The sequence below is a fragment of the Geotrypetes seraphini genome, chromosome 1, assembly GCF_902459505.1.
Source record: "Geotrypetes seraphini chromosome 1, aGeoSer1.1, whole genome shotgun sequence".
NCBI classification, from domain to species: Eukaryota; Metazoa; Chordata; class Amphibia; order Gymnophiona; family Dermophiidae; genus Geotrypetes; species Geotrypetes seraphini.
This window is the reverse complement of record NC_047084.1, coordinates 508,932,568-508,942,473: the sequence shown is the minus strand read 5'-3', so window position 1 is coordinate 508,942,473 and position 9,906 is coordinate 508,932,568.

The following is a 9,906-nucleotide window of genomic DNA, read 5'->3' as shown; positions in this document are numbered from 1 at the left end:
AGTAGAATTTAAATAGTATTCTTTCTTGGATAGGTAGCCAGTGTGAGTTGATGTAAGCTTCTGTGATATGATTATGTTTCCTCAATGAGTAGATGAATCTCAGAGCTGTATTTTAGATTGTTTGTAGTTGCTTGGTCATAGTAGCAAGGCAGGGGAGGTAGAGGATGTTGCAGTAGTCTAGTAGTCCTAGGATTAGGGATTGCACTATAAGCTGGAATTGTGTTCTTTAAAAGAATTTCCGGACTTGTCTCAGGTTTCTCATGACTGCGAAGGATTTCTATATTGTTTTATTTATTTGCGGTTGCATGGTACAGCATCTGTCTATTGTCATTCCTAGTAGTTTTATGGTGGTTTGGATGGGATAGTTGATTGAGTTGAGAACTATATTGGTTATGGTTGGGACTTTGTCATTTTCAAGGAGGATGAATTTAGTTTTGTCTCGGTTGAGTTTCAGTTTGTGATCTTTCATCCAGGTTGTAACTGTTTCTAGTGTTTGATGTAGTATGTTTGTCATGGTGGTCTTTGGCTGATCATATGGTATGAGAATGGTAATGTCATCCACATAACTATAGGTGGTTATGCCTAGATTATCCAGATATGTTCCGAGAGAGGCAGTGTATAGATTGAAGAGAGTAGGGGATAGTAGGGATCCCTGTGGCACGCCGCAAGGGTTTGACCAAGGTTCTGATTTTTCTTTGTCTGATTTTACTCTGTATGTTCTGGATTTTAGGAAGCCTTCAAACCAAAAGTATACTTTATCTGAGATACCTATTGCATCCAAGATTTGCAGAAGGATGTTATGGTCAACTAGGTCAAATGCTGCGGTCAGGTCCAGTTGTATGAGAAGCATTTTTTTCCCTCTGCTAAGGTGTTGTCTGGCTGTGTCCATAAGGGAGCCTAGTAATGTCTCTGTGCTGAAGTTGGTTCTGAAGCCAGATTGCATGGGGTGGAGTAAGTTATGGTCATCTAGATAGTTGGTGAGGAGTTTGGCTACTAGGCCTTCTGTAAGTTTGACGTATAGCGATATTGAGGCAATGGGTATGAAGTTGGATGGTTGGTCTGTTGGTCCTTTTGGGTCTTTTAGGATTGGGGTGATGATGATTTTGCTGAGGTCAGTAGGGAAAATGCCGTCTGAGAGCATGGTTTGTATCCATTGCAGAAGTAGAGTACGGAATTTTACACTGGAGGTAGTAAGGAGATATGATGGGCAGTGGTTGAGGTCACAGGAGGCGTGGCTGTATTATTTGTAGAGTTTATTGAGTTTGGACCATTGTATGTTGGGGAATTGAGACCATGTTCTGTCTGCTGCAGTTGATTCTTTTTCTGTGGGGTGAATTGTGAGTTCATTTAGGTGGGATGGGGTAAAATTGAGGGTGGCTCTGGCGTTAGTAATTTTGTTCTTGAAGTGATCTGCTAAGAGGGTGCCTGAAGGGGGTGGGGTATTGTTAGTGGTCATGTTGGGTTTGGTATCTGTTAGATCTTTTAATATTTGGAATAGTTTTTTGGTATCTTGGGTTTCTATGCCTATAAGATTGGTATAGTGAGTTTTCCTCTTATCTTTTAGTAGAAGTTTATATTGTTTGTTAATGTTTTTCCAGTTTTTGTTTGATCTAGGTTTGTTTTTCTCCATTTTGTTTCTAATCGTCTGCATTGTCTTGGAGCAGTTCGTTGTCAAACCATTGGTCTGATCTTCTGCTGGTTCTAGTTTTGGTTTGTAGTGGGGCTAGTTCATCAAGGATGTTGGTGGTCAGATTATTCCAGTGAGAGATGAAGTCTTTGGGGCCGCAGTCCTGGATTGTTTCATCTATTTTTGGGGTCGCAGCCCTGGATTGTTTCATCTATTTTTGTCCGTCACTTAAAGGATCCTGTAGAAAACAGGAGACCTTGTTGACTGTGATGCCTTTTAATGGACCAACAAAAAGATGTGTTTTTTTGTATGGCGCCTCTAAAGAAAAACCTTTGTGTTGTGGTCTCCGAAGAGGTGACATAACCTATGAAGGGGCTGAGGTATCAAGTCGTCTCACTGGCACAAAAACGGAAACAATAAATCTAAGACATTTTCTTAGAGCTTTAAAGGGCATTTCATATATCAGAGGCAAATAAAAGCAAAATGGTGCCAGCTTTGCCTTTATTATACACTCTGGGAGAGATACTATATCACAGGCTGGGGAGGGGGCACCATTGCAAAAGTTAGCTCAGGGCGCCACCGTCCCTTAAGCCAGCCCTCTATCTAGGGGACAATTTTGAAAAGATTCTCCATGGGAAAATGGGTGTTTACCAGCAGAGCATACCCCTTTGAAAAATGAAAACACACACACACACAGATACATACCTTTTTTACAAGATGTGGCAGGCAAAAGGGGCCAAGCCCTAAGACATTCAGGGCTAGATTCACAAAGCAAATCAATCATGTACCGATTGGTTTGCAACCCCTTTGCGACCTGATTTCCCTCCGGCCCGATTCACTTACCTCTCTGCCGACCATCCTCCGATCTGTGCATGCAAATGAGGGGAATGGCATGCAAAGTAGGCAGGGACGCGATTTACTAACCAAAACCTTGCAACACCGACTGGGCTTGCCGATCACAAACAAGTGACTGCTGAGAACCAGTCGCTCAAGCCCTTTCCGACTGCCCTGCCTTCTGCTGCCCTGCTCTCTGCCCTGTCAGCCCCGATCTCCTGCTGCCCCGAACACCTTCTGCAGCCCCAACTCTCCCGCTGCTCTGATCTGCCTGCCCCGACTCTCCCACCCTTCCCCCCAATGCAAGCCCATGGTTCTAACCCGCGGGCTTAAGTGGGTTAAAACCACAGGCTCCAAAAGAAGTTAAAAAAAAAAAAAATCTCTGCTGGACCTGGAGGGCCAGCGCATGCTCAGACCATCTACAGATGGTCTGTGCATGCACTGGGAACGCTATAGAGCGATCCGAGCAGGCAGTTGGGGACATGATTCTGATCGCCTTCATTTGCATGAGGGCGGTTCGTGAATCAGCCCCCCGGACACTGATCGGATCCGATCCAATCCGTGTCCTTAATGAATCTATCCCACAGTATGCCAGTCAGTGACAACCCTGCCACTCATTACAATACTAGCATTGCAAACCTTGATCACATAGAGCATTGGTCTCAAACTCAAACCCTTTGCAGGGCCACATTTTGGATTTGTAGGTACTTGGAGGGCCTCAGAAAAAAATAGTTAATGCCTTATTAAAGAAATGACAATTTTGCATGAGGTAAAACTCTTTATAGTTTATAAATCTTTTCTTTTGGCTAAGTCTTAATAATAATATTGTAGTTTATAGCTAAAGAGACATATGATCAAGAAATTGTTTTATTTTACTTTTATGATTATGATAAACATACCGAGGGCCTCAAAATAGTACCTGGTGGGCCGCATGTGGCCCCCCCGGGCCGCGTGTTTGAGACCACTGACATAGAGGCAGTTCCTTAAACTTAGAAGAGGAAGGAATAGAGATTTATTTGCCTTTGAATAAGCAAGGCAGTGTGCAACCTGCAGGGAAAGGTTTCACATCCTTTTACAAAGTTGCAGCAGGCAGTGGGGGAGGGGTGCAAAGTACTCACAGGGTATCATCAGACCTCATGGAACAATGGACTAGGCAGCCAATCAGGAAACTGAAAGCTCAGCGCATTTGGATAAACGGGGAATGGTTTCACACAGTAGGAGGCCACCTCATAATTAGTCAAAGAGCTCATCTCAGAGACCCATACCAGGGAGAAACAACGAGGGGGGAAAGACACTGGAGACACTTGGAGTCAGACTTGGGACCACCAGACCTACCTTGGCTGGGGGCATGACAGGAGGAATCTGCCAGGCAAGTGAGAACTCCCATCTGCCTCAAAACTTACCAGGCTGATGGCAGTGCTCAGATAGCAAGCTCTCAGTTAGAAACAGCAGTTAATGAGAACAGCTGTAATTGCCCAGCACAGGAAGAACACACAAGCCAAGGTTATAGAAATATCTGCTGAAATCCCAGAGATGGAGAATGTGAATAGCATTGCAGAGCCAGAATGTGAAATGGTTTGGGAGGAAATATATCCCTTTGCCTAGAGCAGGTATGGCCACACTTTTTTGGGCCTGCGAGCTACTTTTAAAATGACCAAGTCAAAATGATCTACCAACAATAAAATTTAAAAAAACCCACAACACACACTGTACACAGAGAAAATGTTAATCATCATTTATATTCCAGGGTTTTTTCAAAGAGATCAAGGCAGATGACTCTATGCAATGTTACCTCAGTAACAACCATACAAAAATAGACAAATATACCCCCTCCCTTTTTACTAAACTGCGATAGCAGTTTTTAGCGCAGGGAGCTGTGCTGAATGCCTCTCGACGCTCATAGGCTCCCTGCACTAAAAAACGCTATTGCGGTTTAGTAAAAGGGGGCCACAGGGCAAAATATAGACAGCAGATATAAATTCTCAAAATTGAAAATAAAATCATTTTTCCTACCTTTGTTGTCTGGTGATTTCATGAGTCTCTGGTTGCACTTTCTTCTTCTGACTGTGCATCCAATATTTCTTCCCTTCTTTCAGCCTACTGTATGCTTCCTCTTCTCCAGCCTCATTCCCTCCCCCAACTTTTTCTTCCTCTCTCCCTGCCCCCTCCCCTTTCTTTCTCTGTCTCCCTGTCCCCCCTTTCTTTCTTTCTGTCTCCCTGCCTACCCCCTTTCTTTCTTTCTCCCTGCCCTCCCCCAAGCCACTGCCGCCACCATCAGGGAACAGGACCCCAAGCCACCGCCACCCCAAGCTCTCCCTGCAGAAGCATCGGGACGACCAGCGTTCCTCTCCCTGATGTCAATTCTGATGTCGGAGAGGAAGTTCCAGGCCAGCAGGGCAGCGATTGGCTGACCTGGAACTTCCTCTCAAACAGCAGAATTGACATCAGGGAGAGGAAGGCTAATCGGCCCGGTAGATCGCGATGGCAATGCAAGTCTATCACGGAGCCAGGGATGGGCTCCGCGATCGACTCGCATTGCCTTCGCGATCTGCCAGTCGATAGCGATCGGTGTATTGGGCACCCCTGGCCTAGAGTGTATGTTGGAGTCAAAAATATGCGCTAAACATTTCTCTGCATGTTTGTGAAGGTGGGGGAAGGGCACTTTCCTGAACTCCCAGCTCAGACCATCTAATGAAACCAGTGTTCCTGTGTGAAATAAGAACTGTACAAGCCTTTAGAGAAAACCTCAAAGGATTTGATAATATACCAAAGCTGTTTCAGCAGGGCACAGCGGCCCAAAGTTATAGAAGCTCTAGTAAGTTGTGCATTACACTGGAGAACTGAGTGCACAGCTGATATCAGTGCAGCTGCTTAGCACTGTGATAAAAGCACGTTGCAAACATTTGATTTTCTGAGAGCATTTTTTGTGGCATCATTTTAGTTTGGTTTATGGATTGTTTTCTACCACATGATGTGGACAATGGGCTAGATTCACAAAGCGTACCGATCGGTTTGCGACCCCTTAACGGGCAAATTTCCCTCCGGCCTGATTCACTTAACTCTCCTGCGATCCGCTTCGAATCCGTGCATGCAAATGAGGAGAAATGCATGCAAAGTAGACAGGGACGCGGTTCACCAACCAAAATTTTAAAACTGACTGGGCTGGCCGATCAACCCAAGAAGTGACTGCTGGAGACCAGTCGAAAACATCTTTCCGACTCTCCAGCCCCAAAGAAGCCCTGTTCTGCCCCGATCTGTCTCCTGCCTGCTCTCCCCAAATGCTGCCCTGCTCTGCCTCGATCTATCTCCTGCTTGCCGCCCTGCTCTGCCACGATCTGTCCCCTGCCTGCCACCCTTCTCTGCTCCGATCTATATCCTGCCTGCTGCTCTGCTCTACCTCGATCATCGTCCTGCTCTTCCCCATCTCTCCTGCCTGCTCCTGCCCTTCCCCGCACTTCGAACCCATGGTTTTAACCTGCGGGTTTAAAGCAGGTTCAAACCACAGGCTCGCAGGACTAAAACTAAAAAAAAGGTAAAAGTTTTAAAAAACCAACCCAACAAAGATCGCGGCTCCGACAGGCATGCGCAGACCATCTATAGATGGTCTGCGAATGCATGGGGATCGCAGAAAAGCAATCCGTGCTGGCAGATGGGAGCGTTCCTTCGATCACCCCCGTCTGCATATTTTTTTTTCTGAATTCATCAGACCTGCCCAGATTGGGCCCAATCGGGCAGGTTGCTGAATCTGGCCCAATTTTTGGTTGTGCCATATGATCTATCTGAAGTACCAATACCAAAAGAAAGATAAAGAAAATCTTTTGTTTGAATCCAAAAGTTTGAAGTGCTTTATTAAGGGTGAGGCTTGCTTTGCCACTCCTGTGAACCGCTCAGCTGGGTGCGTTTTATGTGTGGGTCAGGACAGCACCTTAGCACTCTATTCCCCGCCACAAAGAAAAATTGCATTCACTGTCAGCAGAGTGCATATGACCCACTGAGCATAAAGGTAGCAAAAGTGGGGTTACACATAACAGAGATAAAGACTATAAACCAGCGGTCTTCAATGCAAGGCCTATAGGCCAATGGCAGCCCATTGGGATCTTCTGGGCGACCCGTGCTGCAGTCTGGGGTTCCATCCCTCGCCACGGGATCCAATGCTTCTCCTTCCTGGCAGCCGCTCTTTCACTCTTCGGGCCACTGGCAATGTGAATGAAGTAAACACACTGCCTTCAGTAGCCCGGAAGCTTTCCTTCTGCTACTGCTTTGAAAATGGATATTTTTCCTACTGGGTTTGTGGATGTCTTACACAAAATGTCCAACCTCAGACTTAGTCACATTTTCGACTATGCCTCTCCACATCTTTTGGAAGATGCGCTCAATACCAAGCAGGCAATAACAACTTTATATTTTTCGTAACCAGAGCGTCATATTATACAGAGCCAGGTGCTAAACAAATATAGGGCTCCTTTTACTAAGCAGCGTAAAAGCATTTTACTGTGGACCAGTGAGGTAAACGCTCATTGAATTCCTATGAGCGTCAGAACATTTACCTCGCTGGCCCACTGTAAAATGTTCTTATGCTGCTTAGTAAAACCCAGTGACATTTATTGACTATAGCAGTTAGAAATAGTTCCATGATTCCAGCTGTGGAGTTTCTCAGACCAGGTCAGACACTTAACAAGTACATAAGAAATGCCGCTGCTGGGTCAGTCCAGTGGTCCATTATGCCCAGCAGTCCGCTCACGCAGCGGTCCTTTTGATCAAAGACCAGCGCCCTAACTGAGACTAGCTCTACCAGCGTACGTCTTTGTTCAGTAGGAACTTGTCTAGCTTCGTCTTGAATCCCTGGAGGGTGTTTTCCCCTATGACAGCCTGCGGGAGAGCGTTCCAGTTTTCCACCACTCTCTGGGTGAAGAACTTCCTTATGTTTGTACGGAATCTATCCCCTTTCAACTTTAGAGAGTGCCCTCTCGTTCTCCCTACCTTGGAGAGGGTGAACAACCTGTCCTTATCTACTAAGTCTATCCCCTTCACTAAACTGGGTTACATCCTACGCACCAAGGAAGCAGGGCTGTTAAGAAAATGGAAATTGTTTTGTGCATGCCATTTAAATTATAACTTTCAATGGTCTCTATCTGACTAAACTATTGAAATACGCATTAAAAGTTTCAATTTAGACAAAGCGTATTTGCCAAGAAACACATTTCTTTCAGTAAATATTTGCTGGAAAAAACACCTATTTGTCATACAAAACTGACTTCTCAGTAAACATTTGTCAACAAGGCTTTGTTTTCTTGGCAAATCCTACATTTTAGTGGTGAGATGCTAGGTAGGATTTTCAGATAACATGTGACAATAGCTAGTGTTAAAACAACATAAATTATGCAGATTTTAATTAATCTAATCTTCTAAAGATGGCACTTGTCTTGGCCATAGACTCTTCCACCAAATTCCACCTTCAATAACTCTTATCCTCAGGCTTGATTCATCTCATCATTGTCTTTGGCTTATGGTATCTAGTGGTGGGACATGTGTAATTATTTCACTTTCAGAGTTATGGAAATAGAATATGATTCTAAGTTCCTTTTATTGCAGGAGGATGATGAAAATGTTATACAATCTGAAACTGAACTTTTCACAACGGAACATGCTTAGCATCAGCTCTATAACAGTTTCAGGGCACACCTATGCCATTTCAAAATACTAGTGCAAAAAAACACACCAAAACACAGGCTTGTCCATTTATGACATGACAATGGCTATCGTATGTTTGCATGCATAAGTGCACCAAAGGCTGAGTGGAATTGTCCAGATCAGAATGATTTGCACTAAAGAAAGTGTCCTCCAATACATCTGATAATATAGGACTCTTTATTCATCTAATGACATAAAAATACATCCAACGACTCAATGACTCGACATGCACGTGTTTCGGCCAGCAGGTCTTCCTCAGGAGTCTATAAGTAAGAATACGGACATATGAAAAACATCGAAAGCATCATATGAAATACATACATAAAAAATTATGAATAAAGTAAAAATGAAGAATGATTCATATACATGAGGTAAAAAACTTAAAAATACATATATGTCATGAATACATAGGTTAATGATTAAATATTGAACAATGCAGCTATGTTGATAATTAAATTTATCAACAAATATAATGTAGTGAAATTTATCACCTAATGTAATGTAGTAAAATATGTAATCAACAACTACTTTATTATAATATTATAAAATCAATATTATAATAAAGAAAAACCAAAATGGAAACCTGTGGAGGGGCAAAATCAAAAAAAGCATCTAAGTCCCCTTTTGGCCTAAGTCCCTAAACGTTCAACCCAGAAGCAGGGAAAGTGTCCATAACCAAAACAAACGTCCATGTTTTGATTATGGCCTTCCTCTGCCTAAATGCCCAATCTCCACTACGTCTAAAAGTACCTCCACAGCACGTCTACACTTTTTAGCCATAATGAAACAAAAAAACGCCTAAGCCACAAACGTCCAACAGAAGGGCTTTTAGGCGAAGGAGGAGCCAGTCCTTCACCTAAAAGCTGGATTCTATAACCGGTGTCTGTCAAAAACAGCACTGGTTACAGAATCCCCCCACACACACACACAACGATCCAGGCAGGAGGGTGCCCAAGCCCTCCTGCCATGTCAAACCACCAACCCCCTCCCCATGCCCCCGACATGCTCGGAGCAAGAGGCAGCCCAAGCCCTCTTGCCCCGCGGCAGCCGCGACCCCCCCTCCCCCCCCCCGATACGATCTAAAGCTGTCAAAACAGCAGTCAGAGAGGCCAAACTCCGAATGGAGGAAGAGCTAGCACGGAAAATTAAGAAAGGGGATAAATCTTTCTTCAGCTATATTAGTGACAGGAAAAGAAACAAAGATGGGATAGTACGCCTGAAGCAATCGGACGGTAATTTTGCGGAATCAGATTCTGAGAAGGCAGAACTGCTAAACCAATACTTCTGTTCAGTATTCACCCGAGAAGCGCCGGGAGTTGGTCCACAGCTACAGACGGGAGATAACCAGAAAGACCCGTTTCAAGATTATGAATTTACACCCAGTAGCATCTACGACGAACTATCAAGACTCAAAGTAAACAAAGCCATGGGACCAGATAACCTGCATCCCAGAATGCTCAGGGAGTTAAGGGAAGTCCTGGCAGAACCATTATCTGTTCTTTTCAATCTTTCCCTAAGCACAGGAAGGGTCCCCTTGGACTGGAAAACCGCCAACGTAATCCCACTCCACAAAAAGGGCTGCAGGACAGAAACAGCAAACTACAGACCAGTGAGTCTCACGTCTATAGTGTGTAAACTCATGGAAACACTGATCAAACAGAATATTGACACAATCCTAGACGAAGAAAAACTGTGTGATCCACACCAACACGGGTTCACCCAAGGTAGATCCTGCCAATCTAATCTGATTAGCT